Raw genomic sequence first — 26,993 nt, 5'->3', positions numbered from 1 at the left:
TGCCAGACGCTTCTGCAGAAGAATCGACAAAACCGAAATCTGACCCTTTAGGGTACTGACTGATAAACCCTTCTCCAGGCTCTCCTGAAGAAAGGACAGAATACAGGCAATTCTCACCTGACTCCAAGAAAAAAAAACCTAGCTCCGCACCAATGAAGGTATTTACGGCATACCTTATAATAAATCAGCCTTAATCATATATGAGCCTGAATCATAGTCTCAATAACTTTCACAGAAAAACCTTGTCTGGACAAGACTAAGCATTCAATCTCCAAGCAGTAAGCTTCAGAGAGACTAAGTTCGGATGGAGGAAGGGGCCCTGAAGTAGAAGATCCTTCCTCAGAGGCATTTCCACAGGGGAAATGACGACATCCTCACTAGGTCCGCAAACCAAGTTCTGTGAGGCCACGCTGGAGCTATTAGAATCACCGAAGCCTGCTCCTGTTTGATACAAGCTATCACCCGAGGAAGGAGGGAAACCGGAGGAAACAGATAAATTAGACCGAAATCCCATTGCACTGCCAGGCTGTTTGAGGCTCTCTTGATCTTGCTCCATATCTTGGAAGCTTGGTGTTTAGACGAGATGCCATCAGATCCAGCTCCGGAACTCCCCACTTGAGGGTTAACATCAAGAAAACTTCCGGATGGAGAGCCCATTCCCCTGGATAAAACATCTGCCTGCTCAGATAATCCGCTTCCCAGTTGTCCACCCCTGGCATATGAATGGCAGAGAGATGACAATTGTGAGACTCTGCCCACTGAAGAATGCGAGTCATCTCCTTCATAGCTAACAAGTTCCGAGTTCCTCCTTGGTGTTTGATATACACCACCAAAGTGATGTTGTCCGATTGAAATCTGATAAACCGGGCTAAACTCAGTTGAGGCCAGGCTGATAGAGCATTGAGAATTGCTCTCAATTCTAGGATATTTATAGGGAGGGCAGACTCCTCCTGAGTCCAAAGTCCCTGAGCTCTTAGGGACCCCCAAACTGCTCCCCAGTCTAACAGGCTGGCATCCGTGGTCACAATCTCCCAAGAAGGTCTCAGGAAACAAGTGCCCTGAGACAAATGGTCCTGGGAGATCCACCAAGACAGAGACATCTTTGTCTGAGAATGTAAAACTATCCTCTGAGAGAGATCCGAGTGGTCTCTGTTCCGTTGATTGAGCATACATAACTGTAGAGGTCTCAGATAAAAGCGAGCAAACTGAATAATGTCCATGGATGCCATCATGAGACCAATTACTTCCATGCATACAGCCACCGATGAACGAACAGAGGACTGAAGTGAATGACAGGCCTCCAGAAGTTTGAACTTTCTGACCTCCCTCAAAAAAAATCTTCATAGATACTGAGTCTATGAGTGTCCCTAGAAAACATACCCTGGTACTTGGCACCAAGGAACTTTTCCCTAGATTCACCTTCCACCCATGAGAGTGGAGAATAGCTAACAGAGAATCTGTATGGGATCTTGCTAACTGAAAAGATGGCGCCTGTACCAAGATATCGTCCAGGTAAGGAGCCACCGCAATCCCTAAAGATCTGGCCACAGCCAAAAGAGCCTCTAGAACCTTTGTAAAGATTTGAGGAGCAGTGGCGAGGCCGAAAGGCAGGGCTACAAATAGGAAATGTTGATCCAAAAAAGCGAACCTCAGGAACTTGAAATGTTCCCTGTGGATAGGCACATGAAGATACGCATCCTTTAGGTCTATAGTGGTCATAAACTGACCCTCCTGAACTAGAGGGAGAATAGAACAAATAGTCTCCATTTTGAAGGACGGGACCTTGAGAAACTTGTTGAGAGACTTTATGTCTAGAATAGGTCAAAACGTTCCCTCCTTTATGGGAACTACAAAAAGATTTGAATAAAATCCCTGACCCTGTTCTGCTAAAGGAACTGGGATAATCACTCCCAGAGAGGACAAATCCCTTACTCAGTTTAAGAAGGCCTCTCCCTTTACCTGGTTTACAGATAATCTTGATATTAGGAATTTCTTACCCTTGTTCCAGGGCTGGCTAGCTCTCCAAGAAGTCTTGACTTGCTCAGATTTAGAAGACGAGGAAGATCTCTGTCCCTTGAAGTTACGAAAGGAATTAAAATTAGAAGTCTGACGACCCTTGGGTCTATTCTTCTTATCCTGTGGTAAAAAAACTCCCTTTCCTCCAATTATCTCTGCCAGACCAGGACCAAATAAAGTCTTATCCTTAAAAGGTTGAGAAAGAAGCTTGAATTTAGAAGTCACATCTGCAGACCAAGATTTAACCAAAGGGCTCTGCGGGCTAGTATCGCAAAACTAAAAATCTTGGCTCCCAGCCCAACAACTTGCATACTGGCATCATAGATAAAAATATTAGCTAGCAATACTAGCAACTGGTTGCCACTGCAAACCCTGATGAATAAATATCTTTCTTAAATAACACTCCAGTTTCTTATCCATAGGGTCTCTAAAAGAGGAACTATCCTCGAGAGGAATAGTAGTTCTCTTGACTAAGGTAGATATAACGCCCTCTACTCTAGGAACAGTGCGCCACAAATCTCACACTGAATCAGCCACAGGAAACATCTTTTTAAACACAGGAGATGGGTTAAAAGGAAAACCCGGCTTCTCCCATTCTTGAGATATAATGTCAGGTATGTGATCTGGAACAGGAAAAACCTCCACAGATTTAGGTTTGACATCAAAAATTCTATTCCATTTATTAGCCTTTTTAGGAGCCTCTGCAACAGGTTCAGAGTCATCCAAAGTAGCTAAAACCTCCTTCAAAAGTAAACAGAGATGCTCCAGTTTTAATCTAAAATTAACCTCCTCAGAATCTATTGTACTAGGAACTGCAGATTCTGAATCAGAGATTTCACCCTCAGAAGCTGCAGAGGAATGATCCCCACTAGATAACTGAGAAAGACTAACCAAATCAGTCTTGGTGGAATCAGGACCCATAAAAAATGTTCTTAGATTTCCTCTTCTCTTTACCAGAACTAGGCAAAACACTTAGGTCTGCAGAAACTGCAGAGGTCAACTGTGCAGCAAAAACTTTAGGCAAACAAACACTCCCAGAGACTGACTGAGAGGAAAAGCAGGGCACTGCATGTGAATCTGTCAAAGACTGGGACATGTTAACAGAAGGCTGAGACAACCCATGAACAGCATTATACTGAGAAAAAGAAGGCTCAGATAAGGAATCCTTATCCTTAGATAATAAAACCGTATTAAGGCAAGGGGAACAAAATTGTACAAGAGGGTATTACCTAGGCATCTGCACAATAAAGACATTTATCAAATGACAGAGAAAGCTGATCGGCTTCCATAGTAAATAAAATAGCCTTTTATTTCCCTTATACTCTAATTTCAATATATAATGTCTAAACTGTTGGCAACAAAAGTGAGTACACCCCTAAGTGGAAATGACCAAATTGGGCCCAATTAGACATTTTCCCTCCCTGGTGTCATGTGACTCGTTAGTGTTACAAGGTCTCAGGTGTGTATGGGGAGCAGTTGTGTTAAATTTGGTGTTATCACTCTCACACTCTATCATACTGGTCACTGGCAGTTCAACATGGCACCTCATGGCAAAGAACTCTCTGAGGATCTGAAAAAAAGAATTGTTGCTCTACATAAAGATGGCCTGGGCTATAAGAATATTGGCAAGACCCTGAAACTGAGCTGCAGCATGGTGGGCAAGACCATACAGCGGTTTCACAGGACAGGTTCCACTCAGAACAGGCCTCGCCATGGTCGACCAAAGAAGTTGAGTGCACCTGCTCAGCGTCATATCCAGAGATTGTCTTTGGGAAATAGACATATGAGTGCTGCCAGCATTGCTGCAGAGGTTGAAGGGGTGGGGGGTCAGCCTGTCAGTGTTCAGACCATACGCCGCACACTGCATCAAATTGGTTTGCATGGCTGTCGTCCCAGAAGGAAGCCTCTTCTAAAGATAATGCACAAGAAAGCCCGCAAACAGTTTGCTGAAGACAAGCAAACTAATGACATGGATTACTGGAACCATGTTCTGTGGTCCGATGAGACCAAGATAAACTTATTTGGTTCAGATGAAGTCAAGCATGTGTGGCGGCAACTAGGTGAGGAGTAGACATGTGCGTTTCGTTTTGTTCCGAATGGAAATTCGGATGAATTTGTCAAATTCGGAGCTTCGGATTGATTCGAATTTCCGAATTATCCTAGCAATGAAACTAAACTAATACGAATGCATTTGTAGCAAATAAATCTGAATTCGTTTGGATTTATTTGTTACATTCGAATGGCCATGGACTAATCACAATTATACTAGTATTGTACAATTTATTAGGTTATATCACTCTGCTAGCTCTGTGCAGGGCACATTATATAGCTGGTACCTATGAGGTTGGTACTTAGGTGGGATGTGCTGTGTATTACACTAGTATTATGTACTGTATATTAGGTTATATACCTCTGCTAGCTCTGTGCATATTATGCAGCTGGTACCTGTGAGGTTGGTACTTAAAGGGACACTGAACCCAATTTTTTTCTTTTGTGATTCAGAGCATGCAATTTTAAGCAACTTGCTAATTTACTCCTATTATCAATTTTTCTTCGTTCTCTTGCTATCTTTATTTGAAAAAGAAGGCATCTTAGCTTTTTTTTTTGCTTCAGAACTCTGGACAGCACTTTTTTTATTGGTGGATGAATTTATCCATCAATCAACAAGAACAACCGAGGTTGTTCACCAAAAATGAGCCGGCATCTAAACTTACATTATTGCATTTCAAACAAAGATACCAAGATAATGAAGAAAATTTAATAATAGCAGTAAATTAGAAAGTTGCTAAAAATTTCATGTTCTATCTGAATCACAAAAGAAAAAAATTTGGGTTCAGTGTCCCTTTAATTGTTGATTCAGATGGGTTACACCTAATATACAGTACATAATACTAGTCTAATACACAGCACATCCCACCTAACACATACCGAACTTCCGAATTTATGAATCGAATCCGAACAGAAAACATCCAAATTTTTTCAAATCCGAAACAAATACATTTGAATGTATTCGAATTGATCTGAAAACGAAATTCGAAAAAAAATCAGAATCGGTCTAAAACAAACTGAAACTAATTTTTCCGCCGTGCACAAGTCTAGTGAGGAGTACAAAGACAAGTGTGTCTTGCCTACAGTCAAGCATGGTGGTGGGAGTGTCATGGTCTGGGCCTGCATGAGTGCTGCCGGCACCGGGGAACTACAGTTCATTGAGGGAACCATAAATGCCAACATGTAATGTGACATACTGAAGCAGAGCATGATCCCCTCCCTTCGGAGACTGGGCCGCAGGGCAGTATTCCAACATGATAGCGACCCCAAACACACTTTCAAGATGACCACTGCCTTGCTAAAGAAGTTGAAGGTAAAGGTGAGGGACTGGCCAAGCATGTCTCCAGACCTAAACCCTATTGAGCATCTGTGGGGCATCTTCAAATGGAAAGGTGGGGGAGAGCAAGGTCTCTAACATCCACCAGCTCCGTGATGTCGTCGTGGAGGAGGACTCCAGTGGCAACCTGTGAAGCTCTTGTGAACTCCATGCCCAAGAGGGTTAAGGCATTGCTGGAAAATAATGGTGGCCACACAAAATATTGACACTTTGGGCCCAATTTGGACATTTCCACATTAATGGCTGTGTGTTGAGTCATTTTCAGGGAACAGCAAATTTACCCTGTTATACAGGCTGTACAATCACTACTTTACATTGTAGTAAAGTGTCATTTCTTCAGTGTTGTCACATGAAAAGATATAATAAAATATTTACAAAAATGTAAGTGGGGTGTACTCACTTTTGTGAGATACTGTATATGGTTAATTAGATGTCCATTTGGCAGGAAACAAGATAATATCCCCATTGAGCAGTAATTATGTTAATTTTTTCTACTCCTGTACAGCTATTTAGACATAATAGACGTGTTTAGCCTACTAATGCACCGTCACAGACCTAATGCGAGGTTTAGCCATATATAACTTATGCTTAAAACAACTGTTTTCAAGGCTTATTCATGCAACCTATTTGAGTTTAACACTGAGATAGTATTTAAATTGTTGAAACATACAGTTTCTGGTGGTTAGCATCTCCATTCTCTTCTTGTTTAATTGGACATGTTAGGATAACATTCCTTTTCTTTATTTATCTAGAGATGCAATCTTTCCTTTTTGTTCTTTTTTATTGATGTTTTGTTGTATATTTAACCAACCCCTAAAACCTTTGAAATACCATAGGTACCATAGAGTGACCATGATAGAACAAGGGACAAAAACGAGGACTTTATTCCAATAAGTATGTGTCAAAATACCAGATATGATGTAATTATTAACATGCTTGAATACTGTGTTGTAAACGCATTTAATATGTTGTCCTCAATAAATAAAAATATAAAAAAAATTATAAGGGCTCAAGATATGAGATCTTGAGTGTTAGAAAAATACATATATATTAATGTATTTTTATGTGTATATGTATTGACAGTCATATATTCACATATAAACACAAACATATATATGTAAATACATATAGACATATATACAGTAAGTGCATTAGAGCCCTTTGCCATTAAGTAGATGAAAACATGATAAGACCTATTTATGCAATATTCATATTTAATAAAGATTTTTACTATGTATTTACTGTAAATATTTCACATTTGCTAATGCGAATATGCAATGTTGTTTGCGCAAAGGGTTTTTTCTCTCCATTGACTTTTATGGGGAATGCAAAAAGACAATCTCGGGTGTGATTTGAACAGTCAATAGGATTTCAGTAGCTCTCATCCTATTCAAATCAGCCAATAGGAATGCAAGGTACGCCATATTTAAACGCGTAACTTGATTTCAATATTCAGTGTACGGCGGTGATCGTACGAAGAGGATTCTCAACACTCCATGGGCTCCACGGTCGCTTGTTTTCAGTTCCGCGGTTGCCGGTCTTCAGTTCCACGGTCGCCGGTCTTCAGTTCTGCGGTCGCCGGTCTGGGGGGGGGGGGGGGGTTACTGTTAGGGGGAACTTAGTTTTTTTTTAAAATGTAAAAAAGCTGTTTAACTTAGGGCAATGCCCTACAAAAGGCCCTTTTAAGGGTATTAGGTTTATTTTTTTAATTTTTGATTATTTGGTTTATTATTTTATGTAATGTTAGACTTTTATTTTTTGTAATTTTAGATTAAATTAGATTTTTATTTTTTTGTAATTTTAGATTAAATTAAATTTAGTTTTTTTATTTTAAGTACTGTTATGATTTTTATTTTTATTGTAATCTAGTAGTTTATGTAATTTGGGGTTAATTTAGGGGGTGTTAGGTTAGGGGGCTTAGTAATTTAATTAGTTATTTGCGTTGTGGGGGATTGGCGGTTTAGGGGTTAATAAGTTAAATAGTTACTTTGCAATGTGGGGGTTTGGCGTTTTAGTGGTTAATACATTTATTAGTTAGTTTGCAAGGTTGGGGTTGGCGCATTTAGGGGTTAATACTTTTATTAGGTAGATTGTGATGTGGGTGAATGACGGATTAGGGGTTAATAGTTTAATTAGTTTTATTGCAATGTGGGGGGTGTCGGTTTACGGGTTAATACTTTTATTATTAGTTGCATTGTGGGGGTGATTTTTGATATAGGGGTTTTTATGTGTTGGGTTTATTTGACATATTCTTTTATTTTCTTAGGCGCGGCAGTTTCTAAAGTGCCGTAAGTCACTGTGAACTCCAGGAAATGTGTATTTACCGCACATTTCTGAACATCGCTAGTTTATCTCCGTCTTATGGCACCTTTATGAAATGTTGGCGGGGTTTATGTGAATTCCCCGATGTGCGAGGTTGAAATACGGGCGGCACAGGTTTCAGCAGTTGCGCTGAAGCCTGCCCCACATATGTAATCTCGCCCAATATGTGTAAGTTGTGTGTTAGCTGTTTGTGTAAAGATAGTTCACCCTTACTTGACTTTATCCCTAGTACTGAGTTGTTACTAAAATAGCGTGACATTTAATATTTCAGTTTGTGGATAAAATCCTTTGCTGTAGGTTGCATGCTTGCTTCAGCAGCACATATACTAAAATTAGGACTATACAGAGAAGATTAACATGGCCCCTGCGCAAGGATGACACGCAAATTCATTAAGTGATCCACATAATAAATATTTCCTTTGTTGAAAGGTATAACTTGGTTACACTGATAGGATCTTAAAAGTGTGCACGTGTCTTTAGCTTTCTATGGAAGCAGTATTTGCAAAAGTATATAACGTTGAGGTAAACATTGTTGCAAACACTGCTGCCATGTGGCACTCTGATCTCATCTAGGTTTATTCTTTTACAAAGGATACCATGGAGACATATGCAAAATCCTTAAATAAGCAATGATACATAGTTTAAAATTGTGTTTGTTAGCTATTTCAACTTTTAAACCAGGCAGTAAGAGTGCTTATTTGAAATGTGTGTCTTTTTATAATGTGCCGCGGGCAAAGACAAGAAAGGACATTAAAAGCCCAGTGGAGGAACATAGCCTCAGGATGACACTAAGATGTATATGAGGTGTTAATGTTCCTCTATACGATGTGGGCAGCCTAATCTAGCAGCTAAGAGTTTATTGATATTTGGTCTTTCACACCTGAAGCCCTAGGAAAATCATTCTCCTTGCCTTAACTATTTTTTATTTTTTTTAGAAAATCTTTTACCTTCTGTGTAATCTTTTAAAAGAACAAGTGACATAATTAGGCTTCTGTTGCCTTAACCACATTTAATTCTGGCAACAACCTCCAACAGCTAAACTTGTTATTGTACTTTTGCATAGCATATATATTTCGAAACTGTGATTGATATCCATAATTAGGCTGACCATATTTGCCGCTTTAAAAAGGGACACATATGAAAAATACATATGTCAGGGTTCTTATACAAAACATTTCTTTAAACAGCCCTTAAAATAGCCCTGACATATGTATTTTTCATATCGTGTCCCTTTTTAAAGCGGCAAATATGGTCACGCTATCCATAATGTAATATGTTTTCAAAATACCATATACATACAGAAAGAAAGGCTGATCTTTACCCATATAGATGAAGGTACACTGATCAATACACACCTGCACAGACATACACACATCACCAAACATTACACATATATGCAGACACTTATTAGCAAGCTGATTACCACACACACAGAGTGAACACACATTCCTACACCTAAGGATCAGCACATAAATACATACACTGAATATTCTCACACACACTATAAGGAGGTTTTGGGGATCCTGAGATTGAATCATATGGGCAGTCTGCAGGCACGATTGAAGATTCATGGCAGAGCTAGGCAGTTAAGAGATGGCATTAGAGCGGACCAGAGCTGACCATGCATCTCTGGGCCCTGGTTTGGACATTTGTGGGCAGGCCTAGAGTGATCTCAGGTTTCTTTATAGAAGGCAATGACATAAATAGAGAAGAAACCAGCTGGAATGACAACAAGACTGATTGGCTAAATCTGTATCAGGATGGGTCAGAGCTCTGCACTTTCCTTTCATTGCTCCTCACACTATGTTCCCAGCTCTTTCATTGTATTTCATGTACTCTGCCTCTTACTTGCCTAAGTCTACTCTCCTGGTACTCTGACCCTGGGGGTCACATTACAGGGGATTGAACACAGCGGCGCCCTATATAAGATTGGCTGGACAGACAAGGTTCAGTTAAAAACAAACCTTCCGCTTGGTATCGCGAGGAAAGCAGGCAGCAATATGCTGCCTGCATTTAAAGGGACCAGTCTAGTCAAAATTAAACTGTTCATGACTCAGATAGGGCATGTAATTTTAACAAACTTTCCAATTAATATTATCATCAAATTTGTTTTGTTTTTCTTAGCAAGGGGTGCATCATGGGGCACAAGGGCAAAGGGGTGCATCATGGGGCATTTCCTTGTTCTCCTGGTTTCGGAAGATTCAGATGATTCTGCTGGAGTGCTGGCCACAGATGATAGCCTGGAGGGCAGTGTCCCTGCTGGTGTGTAAAGTGCTCAACCAACACACCCAAGAGTTGATTTTGTTCCCGCCATCTATTGTCCATCTGCATATCAGACAGAATTCGCATCATCTGCGACTGGTTTTGAACAATTCCATTTAATGATGCTGCCATGTCCCTCTGAAGCTCTATGCTATGCTTGTGTAACCTCTCTTGGCTCCTGTGTAACCTCTCTTGGCTCTTTGAAACCTCTCTTGGCTCCTGTGAAAACCTCTCTTGGCCTCTTTGTCTGCTCTCGCAGCTTGTTATGAGCCTCCTCTGCAGTGAAATGTATTCCTCACCCCAGGGGAGAATACTAATGCATCCACAGGCTCTTGAGCAGCAGGGCTTCTTGGTGCTTGAGGTGCAGGTTCAGCTGCATCTGCTGGTGCTTGAGGAACAACTTCAGCTGCATCTGCATGTGCTTGAGGAACAACTTCATCTGCATCTGCTGGTGCTTGAGGAACAACTGCAGCTCGCATCTGCTGGTGCTTATGGGACATCTTCATCTGCATGTGCTTGTGGGACATCTTCATCTGCTGGTGCTTGTGGGACACCCTTCAGCTATATGCTCATCTGCAGATGGTGGAGCTCTCCCAAGGGAAGAGGATGGTGGAGCTCTCCCAAGTGAAGAGGATGGTGGACGCTCTCCCAAGTGAAGAGGATGGTGGAGCTCTCCCAAGGGAAGAGGATGGTCAAGCTCTCCAAGGGAAGAGGATGGTGGAGCTCTCCCAAGGGAAGAGGATGGTGGAGCTCTCAGGGTGGATTGGTTAGTCCCATTGATGACAGTGTGTGACCACTCAGCCTGTCCAGTTTGCACTTCTTGGAACATACCCTGTGTGTAAAAGCCATGACTGCCCTGATATTGTGTTGGGGGGGTAAAGACATGGACCCTTTGTGGCTAACTTGGCTCCCTCAAAGCCAAAAGAAGAGTATTCCTCTGACCAGGAATATTGCCAGGGGTCATATGTCAATGGTGGTGGCATCACTTCCGGGTCCTCAACAGAAGCCATCCAACCCTGCTCATGCCTGGGGCATAATGTTCACAGTGGTTGCCTGAGGACTGGTGGAGGTGCTGCATGCCTGTGTCTGGTGGTGGTGGTGGAGGTGGCTGCATGCCTGTTTGCAACATGGTGACAGGAGGTTCTGTGGAGGAGTACAAATGATGAGAGGGATTAGTACAGTCATATATATGTCCATGTGGGCATACAATGTACATTGATACATGCCTAGGGTCTATACTCATTCTCATGTCAAAGTTTATAACAATGCATGTGCACAATGTGATTTGTGATATGAGGGATTTTAATCTGCACAGTATACAGGTATTGTGTTTCATACAATAGTTATGTGTACATGTCAATGATGGAAAAATGTGTTCTTTAAGTGACACTATGGTCACACAATTTACTTTAGCCTGATGTAGGCACAGAACCTGCTTTCTGAGCTAAAAGTATTTGTGATGGCTATAGTGCCCCATTTACTGAAAAATTCTACCTGTGGTTTGTGGCCTGTGTTACCTCTGAGACATGTTAGTATTGCACTATTCCACCTCATATCATGAAATTGCATTGTGTTAAGTAGCATTAATGTCAAATATAATTGTAGATGTTTTTTGTTAGTAGGCCAAATACCATGATCCTCATTGTGTACATGAGTGTGACATTAAAGGATGTTATATCTCAAATACATATCATACCTGGTGTGTGGGATGTTACTCACCAGCATGAGGTGCTGTGGTTGCAGCCCCTGAGTCACGAGCCCCTGGAAGCTCCAACGCGACTGCTGTGATACTCATGGACCTGCGTATCATCTCCTGCCAGGTGTTGTATTCTGTGTCCCAGGGGTGGACAACCGCCTGTTCCCCTCTGGTGCATGGCTTCCTGCCCATCTTCTCTTTCACCCGCCTCTTACAGTCATTCTACCTTTTTTTAAGGCCCCTCAACAGTCCTCCTCTGCGGGGCCACACTGTTGGACGGCATCCCTCTACCGCCAACCATGCTGTTTTACGCCTTCTGGCAACACCTTTGCCCTTCTCCTGGCCAAAGAGGGCACTGTGGTTGTCCATGATGGCCTGGACTAAGGCAACCTTCTCATCGAATGAGAAGTTAGGACATCTCATCCTCTCATCCTCTGTGGACACCTGGCTTGCTCCCTGCGATGTCCCCTGGTGTGCGGTTCCTCCCTATCTTCTCCCTCCTCCCCCCTTTCTGTCCGCATGTGCACCCAGTGTCCCCTCTCCTTGATGTGCCTGGTCTCTGGGGCTCTCGGCATCTCCCCCTCCCATCATCCCTTCTAGCTCTCCCTCTCCCCACTCACTTACTCCCTGACCGGGACCCGCTGCTCCTCCTGTCCTCTACAATTCTCCTGCCACTCCTCTCAACTCCTCCCCTCCGCCCTACCTCTCACCTGCCATCCTCACAATACACACACTCACACACTCACTCCCAGTTCAATCACACACAATCACAACCAAACACTCAGCCTATATTACACTGTAAAATTTAAATAAAATGTGTGAGGTGTTAGATAAAAAAAAAGTGTTGTGTATTTTTGTATATGTATGTATGCAATATGTGTGCTATATTAAAAATATGTGTAAGTGTACAAGCTTAACCAATCCAACAATGCGACCTAACTAACTCCTCTGTTTGCGCCTCTCTCTTACTCTGTCTAATCCTCCACTCCACTGTAGTGTGCTGTAGCTCAAGAACCATCCAAACACACTGAAGAAAATGGCGGCTGCGCATGGGTTTATATATGACTTTTGAAATAGCATAACTTACGTGGCGCAGTTTTAAATGAGGGTCGCGGGGATTTTTACGAGTGTTAGCCTAATTTGCATAAAACTACTCTTTATTGAGACTTTACGTGAACAAAAATACAGGCGTAAGTTACTTGCGACAAGTAAAATGTGTATTTGCGCACTTTTCGGAAGAACGCCAGTTTGTCCTACTTATGCCACTTTAGCACCTGACGGCACAGTATATGTAATACCCCGATGCGAGGTGAAATTACGGGCGGCGGTGGGTTCCCTTGCTTGCACCGGAAAACTACGCCATATATCGGATCACGCCCCAGGTGTTCAAAGTGCTAAGTGTTTAAGTATTTTGACTACACCAAAAGGATTTATTTTTTTAAATAGAGTCCCTTTATATGGACTACAATATTATGCACTACAATACAATTTACAAACGAATACCTCAAAACCTTTACAATGTTTTTTTATTTATCATAATAATAATACTAGAGTAACCCCTACAGCATATATATATGCACCCCAAATGCAATACATAATATTATTAGGTTAAAAAATGAAAGGCAAAAATCTCATACCTCAAATGTGACAAATTGGTAACAGATATGTTTTTCTTTTTTTCGTAATTTATTTTAAACCCAGTATAACTGAATGAAGGTGCAGGAAATCTTTAAACATATTAGAGAAACAAATAATTAACGGATAGATTACGAGTTTTGCGTTATGTGCGGCTCGGTGCTAACTTGAAAGTTATTGTTAACCGCTCACCTCCCTATAGCGCTGCTATTACAGGTTTGCAAAACCCGGCGTTAGCAGGCAATATGTGAGCGTTGAGCAAAATTGAGCTCCATACCGCACCTCCAATACCAGCGCTGCTGTGAACTGGTTTTACGTGCACGTGCACGATTTCCCCATAGACATCAATGAGGAGAGCCGGCTGAAGAAAAGCCTAACACCTGCAATAAAGGAGCGTAAAGCTCCTTAACGCAGCCCATTGATTCTTATGGGGAAAAGAAAATGTATCTTTACACCTAACCACCCTAACATAAACCCCGAGTCTAAACACCCCTAATCTGCAGCCCCCGGACATTGCTCTACCACCTACATTACACTTATTAACCCCTAATCTGCCCGCCCCCGAGATCGCTGACACCTACTTACACTATTAACCCCTAATCTGCCACCCCCATCGCCGCAACCTACCTACCACTTATTAACCGCTAATCTGCTGCCCCTGACATCACCGACACCTACCTACACTTATTAACCCCTAATCTGCTGCCCCCAATTTCGCCACCACTATACTAAAGTTATTAATCCCTAACCCTAAATCTAACCCTAACCCTAACACCCACTAACTTCATAATTAAAAATAAATCTAAACAAAAAATTACTAACATTAACTAATTCCTATTTAAAACTAAATACTTACCTATAAAATAAACCCTAAGCTAGCTACAATATAACTACTAGTTACATTGTAGCTATCTTAGGTTTTATTTTTTGTTACAGTCAAGTATGTATTTATTTTAACTAGGTAGACTAGTTAGTAAATAGTTATTAACTATTAAATAACTACCTAGTTAAAATAAATACACATTACCCTGTAAAATAAAAACCTAACCCTGTCTTACACTACACTTAACCTTACACTACAATTAAATAAAATACATTTATTAAATACTATTAACTAAATTACAAAAAACCCCACTAAATTACACAAAATAAAAAAGAAATTATAAAATATTTAAACTAATTACACCTAATCTAATAGACCTATCAAAATATAAAGCACCCCAAAATAAACCCAAAATAAAATGCCTTTTTCAGAGGCAATGGGGAGCTTAGGTCTTTTAGATAGGTTTTTATTTGGGGGGTTTGGTTGTGTGGGTGGTGGGTTTATTGTTGCGGGGTTGATTGTATTTTTTTTACAGTTAAAGAGCTGATTTATTTGGGGCAATGCCCCGCAAAAGGCCCTTTTAAGGGCTATTGGCAATTTAGTTTAGGCTTAGGGTTTTTATTTTTATTTTTTGGGGGCTTTTTATTTTGACAGGGGCTATTAGATTATGTGTAATTAGTTTAAATATTTGATAATTTCTTTTTATTTTGTGTAATTTACTGTTTGTTTTTGTAATTTAGTTAATTGTATTTAATTAATGTTAATTTATTTAATTGTAGTGTAATGTTAGGTGTTAGTTGTAAGACAGGTTAGGTTTTATTTTACAGGTAAATTTGTATTTATTTTAACTAGGTAGTTATTAAATAGTTAATAACTATTTACTAACTAGTCTACCTAGTTTTAAATAAATACAAACTTGCCATGTGAAATAAAAATAAAACCTAAGATAGCTACAATGTAACTATTAGTTATATTGTAGCTAGCTTAGGGTTTATTTTACCAGGTAAGTATTTAGTTTTAAATATGAATATATTTAGTTATTAATAGTAGGTTTTATTTAGATTTATTTGAATTTACATTAAGTTTAGGGGGTGTTAGGGTTAGACTTGGGTTAGGATTAGGGGTTAATAACTTTAGTATAGTGTCGGCGATTTTGGGGGCAGCAGATTAGGGGTTAATAACAGTAATGTAGGTTGTGGCGATGTTAGGGACAGCAGATTAGGGGTTAATAATATTTAAATAGTGAGTTTAGGGGTTTAATATGTTTATTATAGTGGCGGCGATGTCCGGAGCAGCAGATTAGGGGTTAATAATTTTATTTTAGTGTTTGCGATGCGGGAGGGCCTCGGTTTAGGGGTTAATAGGTAGTTTATGGGTGTTTATGGGTGTACAGATTTGTAGCGCAAAACCACATAACTACTGACTTCAGTTTACAGTATGGAATCTTGACAGTATAGGGTGTACTGCTCACTTTTTGGCCTTCCAGGCAAACTCGTAATACGGCGCTATGGAAGTCCCATTGAAAAAGGACTTTTTTAAAGTTGCGGTAGTTACGTTGCGTTACAGCCAAAAAAGTGTGCGGTACACCCTATACCCTGCAAGACTCGTAATACCAGCGGTAGTGAAAAAAGAGCCATAACGCTGGTTTTCACTCATAACCCAAAACTCGTAATCTAGCCGAAAAAGAAAATTTATAGAAAAAAACACAAAAATAACACACACTAAGGTCTCTTTATTAAAGTTTCTAAAAGAAGAAGAAGAAACCAAAGTGAGAAAGTGCCCCTGAATTACAGTCCAACGCTTAAATGTATCAAAAAATAGAGCCGGATGTATGTGGATGTGATAAGAGGCGGATGATTGATAAATTAGGAGTTAGGTCTAGATGCAGAAAGGCTCAAAGTTACTCAAGATATTAGGGCCAAACGGGCCAAAAGTGCTTTTACTTAGGGTTCTTTATTATTATTATTAATTATTTATTCTATAGAACACATTTATTCATATTTGTATATCTATAAATGTATATGTACTGTCCAGGTGGCTCTCGTTTTTACATCGGTTCAATTTACACCGTTTCAGAATAACAACCTTTTTTCAGTCATGTGACTGCTATTGAAAAGCATGAGAAGCAGTGCATTAATTAAAATAGCTAGTAGGTGGAGCTGTCTGCTTGTGTTGCAGCACAGCCAAGCAAGCTGAAATTAATCAGTTTAATCAGACATGAGCTTATCAAGCACATTTCAAAGAACAAGATCTCCCTGTCTATAAATCAGTCCAGATTGGAATGCCAAAAGAAAGAACTGTTTGCAGAAAAATGCAAGTGAAGTCTGTGTTGCGTGATTATTTTATTAGGTTATAATGCTGTTTAGCAAACGTTTTTGTTCATTTAACTTAGTTTATTATATATCTGTGTTGTGTGATTATTTTAGTAGGTTATAATGCTGGTTTAGCATTTAAAGTCTTCATTTCAAAGCTTTAAAAATAATGTATTAGATGTTACTTATGACAATTTTGAGAGGGGCCTGGAACCTATCTCCCTCACTTCCCCTTTGACTTACATTATAAACTGGGTTTCAATTTACAACGGTTTCGATTTACAACCATTCCTTCTGGGAACCTAACCCCGGCGTAAACTGAGGGCTACCTATATACTGAATGTATACATATATATTTATGTATTTTATATGTGTATATTTGTATTTAACAAAAATATAAACATATGGGGGCCCATTTAACAATCTCCGTACGGAGCTTGTGGGCCTGTGTTTCTGGTGAGTCTTCAAGACTCTCCAGAAACTCAGTTATGAAGCAGCGGTCTAAAGACTGCTGCTCCATAACCCTGTCCTCCAGCTTCTGAGCAGGCAGACAGGAATCACCGGAAATCAACCCGATCAAGTACGATCGGGTTGATTGACACCTCCCTGCTGGCGGCGTTGCACCAGCAGCTCTTGTGAGCTGCTGGTGTGCAATGTTAAATGCGGAGAGCGTATTGCTAGGGTTGGATCAGGTCCGCAAGACCTTTGATAAATAGGGGCCATATACACATATATATATATGTATACATTCCTATATTTATATATATATCTATATATATATATATATATTAAAGGGACACTGAACCCAAATGTTTTCTTTCGTGATTCAGATAGAGCAAGACATTTTAGTCAACTCTCTAATTTACTCCTATTTTTCAAATTTTCTTCATTCTCTTGGTATCTTTATTTGAAATGCAAGAATGTAAGTTTAGATGCTGCCGATTGGTGGATAAATTCATCCACCTATAAAAAGTACTGTCAGAGTTCTGAACCAAAAAAAAAGCATAAATGCCTTCTTTTTCAAATAAAGATAGCAAGAGAACCAAGAAAAATTGATAATAGGAGTAAATTAGAAAGTTGCTTAAAATTGCCTGCTACTCTCTGAATCACGAAATAAAAAATTTGGGTTTCAGTGTCCCTTTAATGTGTTGTTGCAATCGGGTTACGCAAGATGTGGTTGTTAGTTTTTCGGCATGGAAACGAAGCCCTTTTGGAGCGCTTAGGATGCGACCTGCAAAGTCGCATTCTTTTAACTTTCAACAATACGTGTGCACAGTAACGCAAATAGGAAAAAAAATTGAGCGTAAGCAGTAACTGATGCCTCATGGTTTACATTAGTGACTACATTTTGCATTTAAATAGAAATACTTAAATAAGTCATTAAAGGGCCCACTGTAAGTAAATATTTTCTATGCCTGTTACTAACTAACTACCCCAAATACGCTTTTTATCAATAGCATTTCATTAACATATCTCTACCGTATATCAGAAATCTTGTCTGCAAATTTAATTGTTTTCCAAACCCACTCCGTGGGTATCCTTTGCTCTGTACCAATCCGTTTACAATACCTAGGTTTCAAAATGGCGCTATTAAACACAAAGTTATTGGTTTAAGTATTTTGAACACTCAGTGCTGAAAATAGTGGGCAGGATAACGTGACATCATCAGCGAATAAAAGATATAACTTTTAGAACATTATGAAACTTCGTTTTAGAGAAAAATAGGTCAGTAGGTTTTAATTAATGTTTATTAACTTTAATATGTTTAGTTGTTTAGTTTAAAAATTATAACAGAAAGTAATCCTTTAAAAAAGTCATTAAATAAGTCATTATAACGTGATCTGTTAAAAGTAAAACCCCTTCTAGCTTATGTGAAAATAAAAAAATAAATATCTCTCGGCTAGATTAAGAGTTTTGCGGTAAACAGGGGATGCGGAGTTAACGTGCAGTTTATTGTCACCGCTCACTTACATACAGCGCTGGTATTATGGGTTTTTATAAACCCGGCGTTAACCAGACAAAAATTGAGCGTAGAGCAAAATTTTGCTCCACACTTCACTCCAATACCAGCTCTGCTTACAGTCAGCGGTGAAGCTGTTCGTACGTGCCTCGTGCACGATTTCCCCATAGGAAGCAAACTGGGAGAGCCGGCTGAGAAAAAGTCTACACCACCTGCAAAAAAGCAGCGAAATAACTCAATAAAGCAGCCCCCATTGATTCCTATGGGGAAATAAATTTTATGTTTACACCTAACACCCCTAACATGAACCCAAGTCTAAACACCCCTAATCTTACACTTATTAACCCCTACCTCTGCCGCCTCCCTGACATTGCGACACCTACATTATACTTATTGACCCCTAATCTACCGCTCCGGACATCGTCGCCACTTTAATAAACATATTAACCCCTAACCGCCCGCACTCACCCGCCTAGCAAACATTGGTTAAATATTATAACCCCTAATCTGCCGTCCCTAACATCATCGCCACCCTACCTACATTTATTAACCCCTAATCTGCCGCTCCCCAACGTCGCCGCCACTATATTAAATGTATTAACCCCTTAGGGTTTATTTTTTATTTTACAGGCAAGTTTGTATTTATTTTAAACTCTGTAGAATATTACTAAATAGTTATTAACTATTTAATAACTACCTAGCTAAAAATAAAGACAATTATCTGTAAAATAAAACCTAACCTATGTTACATTAACACCTAACACTACACTACAATTAAATAAATTAAATACAATTAAATAAATTCAATTAAATTAGCTAAATCACAAAAACAAACACCTAAATTACAGAAAATATAAAACAAATGACAGATCTTTAAACTAATTACACCTTATCTAATAGCCCTATCAAAATAAAAAAAGCCCCCCCCAAAATAAAAAAAAACTAAACTATCAATAGCCCTTAAAAGGGCCTTTTGCGGGGCATTGCCCCAAAGAAATCAGCTCTTTTACCTGTAAATAAAAAATACAAATACCCCCCCAACATTAAAACCCACCACCCACACAACCAACCACCCCCAAATAAAATACTAACTAAAAAAACCTAAGCTCCTCATTGCCCTGAAAAGGGCATTTGGATGGGCATTGCCCTTAAAAGGGCAGTTTGCTTTTTTGCGGCCCAAGGCCCTAACCTAAAAATAAAACCCACCCAATACACCCTTAAAAAACCTAACACTAACCCCCTGAAGATCGACTTACTGTTCTGAAGAACCGGACATCCATTCCTCAAGAAGCGGCAGAAGTCTTCATCCAACGGGTCGAAGTCCTCAACGAAGCCGGGAGAAGTCTTCATCCAAGCTCGGCGAAGTGGTTCCTCCAGATGGGCAGAAGTCTTCTCTTCAATCCAGACGGCATCTTCTATCTTCATCATCCGACGCGGAGCGGCTCAATCTTCAAGACATCCGACGCGGAGCATCCTCTTCATCCGGAGTCTTCATACTGAATGAAGGTTCCTTTAAATGACGTCATCCAAAATGGCGTCCCTTAGATTCCAATTGGCTGATAGAATTCTATCAGCTAATCGTAATTAAGGTAGAAAAAATCCTATTGGCTGATCCAATCAGCCAATAGGATTAAACTTCAATCCTATTGGCTGATCCAATCAGCCAATAGGATTGAGCTCGCATTCTATTGGCTGTTCCAATCAGCCATAGAATGCGAGCTCAATACTATTGGCTGATTGGAACAGCAATATGAATGAACTTCAATCCTATTTTCTGATTGCATCAGCCATAGGATTTTTTCTACCTTATTCGATTGGCTGAATAAAATTCTATCAGCAATCGGAATCTAAGGGACGCCATCTTGGATGACATAATTTAAAGTGACCATCATTCAGTAAGAAGGACTCTGGATGAAGAGGATGCTCCGCGTCGATGTCTTGAAGATGGAGCCGCTCCGCGGTTGGATGGATGAAGATAGAAGATGCCAGTCTGGATGAAGACTTCTGCCCGTCTGGAGGACCACTTCGCCCGGCTTGGATGAATACTTTTCGCGGCTTCGTTGAGGACTTCGGCCCCGATTGGATGAAGACTTCTGCCGCTTCCTTGAGGATGGATGTCCGGTCTTCAGAACAGTAAATCGATCTTCAGGGGGTTAGTGTTAGGGTTTTTTTATGGGTGTATTGGGTGGGTTTTATTTTTAGGTTAGGGCTTTGGGGAGCTTAGGTTTTTTTTTTAGTAAGTATTTTATTTGGGGGGTTTGGTTGTGTGGGTGGTGGGTTTTACTTTTGGGGGGGTATTTGTATTTTTTATTTACAGGTAAAAGAGTTGATTTCTTTGGGCAATGCCCCGCAAAAGGCCCTTTTAAGGGGCTATTGATAGTTTAGTTTAGGCTAGGGGTTTTTTTATTTTGGGGGGCTTTTTTATTTTGATAGGGCTAATAGATTAGGTGTAATTAGTTTAAAGATCTGTAATTTGTTTATTATTTTCTGTAATTTAGTGTTTGTTTGTTTTTGTGATTTAGCTAATTTAATTTAATTTAGCTAATTGTATGTAATTTATTTAATTGTATTTAATTTAGTTAATTTATTTAATTATATTGTAGTGTTAGCTGTTAGTGTAACTTAGGTTAGGTTTTATTTACAGGTAAATTTGTCTTTATTTTAGCTAGGTAGTTATTAAATAGTTAATAACTATTTAGTAACTATTCTACATAGTTAAAATAAATACAAACTTGCCTGTAAAAATAAAAATAAACCCTAAGCTAGCTACAATGTAACTATTAGTATTATTGTAGCTTAGCTTAGGGTTTATTATACAGGTAAGTATTTAGTTTTAAATAGGAATTATTAAGGTAATGATAGTAATTTTATTTAGATTTATTTAAATTATATTTCAGTTAGGGGGTGTTAGGGTTAGGGTTAGACTTAGGTTTAGGGGTTAATAAATTTAATATAGTGGCGGCGACGTTGGGGACGGCAGATTATGGGTTAATAATTGTAGTTAGGTGGCGGCGATGTTAGGGACGGCAGATTAGGGGGTAATGTTTGCTAGGCAGGAGTGCGGCGGTTAAGGGCTATTGATAGTTTAGTTTAGGTAGGGGTTTTTTTTATTTGGGGGGGGCCTTTTTTTATTTTGATAGGGCTATTAGATTAGGTGTAATTAGTTTAAGATCTGTAATTTGTTTTTTATTTTCTGTAATTTAGTGTTTGTTTGTTTTTGTGATTTAGCTAATTTAATTTAATGTAGGTAATGTATTTAATTGTAGTGTAGTGTTAGGTGTTAATGTAACATAAGTTAGGTTTTATTTTACAGGTAAATGTGTCTTTATTTTAGCTAGGTAGTTAGTAAATATTAATAACTATTCTACCTAGTTAAAATAAATACAAACTTGCCTGTAAAATGAAAATAAACCCTAAGCTAGCTACAATGTAACTATTAGTTATATTGTAGCTAGCTTAGGGTTTATTTTACAGGTAAGTATTTAGTTTTAAATAGGAATTATTTAGGTAATTATAGAAATTTTATTTAGATTTATTTAAATTATATTTAAGTTAGGGAGTGTTAGGGTTAGGGTTAGACAGGTTTAGGGGTTAATAAATTTAATATAGTGGCGGCAACGTTGGGGACGGCAAGATTAGGGGTTAATAAATGTAGGTAAGGTGGTGGCGATGTTGGGGGCAGCAGATTAGGGGTTAATAAATATAATTTAGGTTGCGGCGATGTCCGGAGTGGAAGATTAGGGGTTAATAAGTATAATGTAGGTGGCGGCGATGTTAGGGGTGAAAGATTAGGGGTTAATAAGTATAATGTAGGTGGTGGCGATGTTAGGGGCGGCAGATTAGGGGTTAATAATATTTAACTAGTGTTTTGCGAGGCAGGAGTGCGGCGGTTTAGGGGTTAATATGTTTATTATAGTGGCAGAGATGTCCAGAGCGGAAATGTTATTATAGTGTTTGCAATGCGGAAAGGGCCTCGGTTTAGGGGTTAATAGGTAGTTTAGGGGTGTTAGTGTACTTTTTAGCACTTTAGTTATGAGTTTTATGCTAAGGCTTTGTAGTGTAAAACTTATAACTACTGACTTTAGAATGCGTTAGAAATCTTGGTGGTAGAGGGTGTACCGATCACTTTTTGGCCTCCCAGGACAGACTCGTAATACCAGCGCTATGGAATTCCCATAGAAAAAAGACTTTACAAAGTTTACGTAAGTCGGTAAGGCTAAAAAAGTGTGCGGTGCCCCTAAACCTGCAAGACTCGTAATACCAGCGGTAGTGAAAAAGCAGCGTTAGCACCTGTTAACGCTGCTTTTTTAGCTTACCGCAAAACTCGTAATCTATCCGTCTGTGTTTGCTACTGTAAAAAATATAAAACAGTTTATGTCAGAGGTGATCATATTACAGATTCTCATCATCTCAGAGGTTATATTGAACCTGCAACCCGTGGATGCAGATGAAACTATCATCGACACTGAACATGGCAGTAACCTTAACCATCATCCTGACCCTTCAACTTTAGAAACATTGTTTGATGAAGAAGATGAACAGACTTTGTGCCTTCCCACTCCATCCCCACCTGTGTCACCAGGTCAGACAACTGATCCTCTTAAAAATAATGCTTCTGTGCCACAAAAGAACAACCTACCTGAGCAACATTTGGAAGATGTGGCCATACTGGACATGGTAGATGCTTAGAGGATTCATAGATGACCACAGGAAAATTATGCAGGTCATCAGTGTTTCACTGGCGTCAATGAGGAGAGTGGTAAATGTCATCGCTAATTCATCTCAAGAGGACTCTCATATAGCTAGAGAGAAATTGGAGTTTGACAGGCAAAACATTTTAACGGCAGCAGCAAATGGAAATGGAGAATGTCCATCAAGGGGGGTGTTCAAGGGACAATAAACAGTGTTCTGCAGCAACTCAGAGAGAGGGGACAAAAACTCTAGAGTGGACGACTGTTGATATCAGCATGTATTATTGTTAAAGTTTTTCACAATGGTGAATGTTTCTGATACATTTTTACAATTCTAACAATTTAAAGATGATTTTTATAGCACTATTTTTTAAGTACTTTGCAAACACTTTTTTTAAAAAATGAATACAGTTTAAACATTTCATTTTACTACTCTAATTAATAATAATATTTAATATTATAATAATATTATTTAATAATTATTTATCATCACAACACATAACAATATGTCAAGTGACAGTCTAACTAGAGAACAAAATATTTTGTATACAAACAAAAAAAAATAATGAAAAAAACATAATTGTTCACCTGCACTTTTTAATAAATCCTTTTAAAAAAAATCAAGTTTATCCAATTTTGTTGTGATTTTAAAAAAAATTCTTATACTTTTAATTCCTTTCAATATTTTTTTGGATGTTCCATTGGCTTGTCAGCACTTCCCGTAGAATCAAACATTTACATATAATATAAATTAAAATATCTTAAAGGGACACTCATTTAAAATAACTTTTATGATTCAGAAAAAGCCATGCAGTTTTAAGACAATTTCCAATTTACTTCCATTATCAAATTTTGCTGTCCTTTTTTATACACACTTACTATGTAAAAAAGCTCCTACGAAAAAAAAGCTCATACTAAGCATGTGCACAAGTTCACAGGGTATTTGTATACTAGTCTGTGATTGGCTGATGTCTGTCACATGATACAGGGGGCCAGAAAATGGGAGAAAAAATACATTTACCAGAAAAAAAATCTACTGCTTATTTGAAATTCAGAGTAAGTGTCATTGAATTGTCTTTTTTATTATGCACTTGTTAATTATGCAATTCTATTGCATTTAGTAGTCCCTTAACCCTTTGACCCAAAAAGACATATATATACATGGTACTTTGCTCATAGTATCGCATAACGTATATATAAGACCTTGCTTCAGGAAACTACAGTTGCTGTTCCTGAGCTGCAGGCATCTCTCTTCGTATGGAAACAGAGTGTGATCAGTGCTCCTCTTCCATATGAAGGAAGATTCCTGATCTTTACAGACAGTGACACTGTGTGCCAGTACCTAAAATGGACGTCACTAGTAGGAGGGAGGGTTAAAAAGCTGTTTGGCGGGATCAGGGAGGGTTGAAGAGGGTTTCCTACACTGTAGAAAGAAGTAATTATAATAAAAAAAAGCCCTAAACTACACTCTGGCAGACTGATGGACAGGCGGTATGTAAATTAATTTAGTGAGAAACCCAAATTTTTTTAAAAGATACATTTTTTTTATATGATCGCATTTGGTGGCAATACAGTGGCATGAAGCATGCCAAAATGGGCCTAGATCAATACCTTTGGTTGTATTCCTAAAAGAAAAATATATAGTTTTGATAGAGAAAAAAAAAAAAGTCTCTATTTCTGTTTAAAGATCGAGAAAGGCTGTAAGCCGAAACACGTAGAACCTGATAACCACACTTACGGATCACAGATTACACTGAGGAGACACAGACCCGGTAAACGGAGGCCACACACAAATACTCCACCGGCTCGCATAAAGACTAAAGACGCACCCAGTAGCAGAACTGCTACCAAAACGAACAGCTGAAATGCAAAAGAAGGAAGAAGAAGGAGAAACAAAACACACCCGGTAACCAGAGGAGTGTACAGACTACATTCCACCAGAGAAACTGGAGATCCACCTAAAACGTCAGATATCATTCAACTCATCATATTTACAGTGCACTGTAAACCAGGATAAGACAAGGACTACTGGGACATCAGCAATAAGGTACTATTTTGGCCGTAAGGCTGAAGAAACACATTAAGTAACGAGTTAGTGTTTACCTATATTTTGGAAGTTTGCCAAACACAAACATTGCTACAAAATAACAACGGAAGATGAAAACAACATTCATATGATTATACATTAATGAAAGTTTTTGCATCTAATTACCATATTCATTGCTTTACGCTTTACGCATTTCAATATTGTTCATACTCAAAGGTCACAGCAACAGTGATTTTTATCACACAACAGAGTGTGTTTTTGTTTTAATATCTTAAACATTTTATATAGTAAGGAAGTCTAGCATATTATATGTTCCGCATAGTAAGGACGTTTAGCCAAGTCTATGTTTAGCTAAACCATAGATTTATATTGTTAGCATACTAAGACACCTGTGTCTATTTTATATAAGTTTTTTATACAGATTGTTTTGTACATTGGATTGTTTCTATCCTAATGGGTATATACCCAATGGTTGATCAATAAATATTCTGATTTTATTTTTTTGGTCTTCATTATTTTGACCTATACAGTCGCTAGATTTAAATTTATTAGGCTGTTTTGATGAATGCGATATTATGTGGCTTATATAGTCACCAGACCATGCTTAGATTAAATCTATAAGGAGTACATAATACTTGTATATAGTGATGTCGCAAACCTAAAAATTTGGGTTCGTGAACGGCGAACGCAAACTTCCGCAAAAGTTCGCGAACGGGCGAACCGGGCGAACCGGGCGAACCGCCATAGACTTCAATAGGCAGGCGAATTTTAAAACCCACAGGGACTCTTTCTGGCCACAATAGTAATGGAAAAGTTGTTTCAAGGGGACTAACACCTGGACTGTGGCATGCCGGAGGGGGATCCATGGCAAAACTCCCATGAAAAATTACAAAGTTGATGCAGAGTCTGGTTTTAATCCATAAAGGGCATAAATCACCTAACATTCCTAAATTGTTTGGAATAACATGCTTTAAAACATCAGGTATGATGTTGTATCGATCAGGTAGTGTAAGGGTTACGCCCGCTTCACAGTGCGCAGTGTAGGTGATATACCTGCCCTCACCATGCTTTGCAGACCAGGTATTAGTGGTCAGATGGACCCTTGCCCCAACACTGTGTGCCAGACATGCCATTATAGCACACTTATATGGCTTTGGCGTTGCTTTTTGGTAATTAGAAGGCTGCTAAATGCCACTGCGCACCACACGTGTTTTATGCCCAGCAGTGAAGGGGTTAATTAGGGAGCATGTAGGCAGCTTGTAGAGTTAATTTTCGCTTAAGTGTAGTGTAGTAGACAACCCAAAGTATTGATCTAGGCCCATTTTGGTATATTTCATGCCACCATTTCACCGCCAAATGCGATCAAATAAAAAAAAATTGTTCACTTTTTCACAAACTTTAGGTTTCTCACAGAAATTATTTACAAACAACTTATGCAATTATGGCATAAATGGTTGTAAATGCTTCTCTGGGATCCCCTTTGTTCAGAAATAGCAGACTTATATGGCTTTGGCGTTGCTTTTTGGTAATTAGAAGGCTGCTAAATGCCACTGCGCACCACACGTGTTTTATGCCCAGCTGTGAAGGGGTTAATTAGGGAGCATGTAGGCAGCTTGTAGAGTTAATTTTAGCTTAAGTGTAGTGTAGTAGACAACCCAAAGTATTGATCTAAGCCCATTTTGGTATATTTCATGCCACCATTTCACCGCCAAATGCGATCAAATAAAAAAAAATTGTTCACTTTTTCACAAACTTTAGGTTTCTCACAGAAATTATTTACAAACAACTTATGCAATTATGGCATAAATGGTTGTAAATGCTTCTCTGGGATCCCCTTTGTTCAG

General features: G+C 39.0%; 1 non-coding gene across 1 annotated transcript; it reads left to right on the top strand.

Annotated features, from left to right (window-relative positions):
• Nucleotides 1-8,029: 8,029 nt before the first annotated feature.
• Nucleotides 8,030-8,132, top strand: LOC128658584 (U6 spliceosomal RNA). The gene has a single exon (XR_008402258.1). It is a non-coding gene; the product is annotated as a U6 spliceosomal RNA (small nuclear RNA).
• The last annotated feature ends 18,861 nt before the right edge of the window (nt 8,133-26,993 follow it).

The sequence above is a fragment of the Bombina bombina genome, chromosome 4 (genome assembly GCF_027579735.1).
Source record: "Bombina bombina isolate aBomBom1 chromosome 4, aBomBom1.pri, whole genome shotgun sequence".
Taxonomy (NCBI): domain Eukaryota; kingdom Metazoa; phylum Chordata; class Amphibia; order Anura; family Bombinatoridae; genus Bombina; species Bombina bombina.
This window is presented reverse-complemented; position numbering and strand designations above follow the sequence as displayed.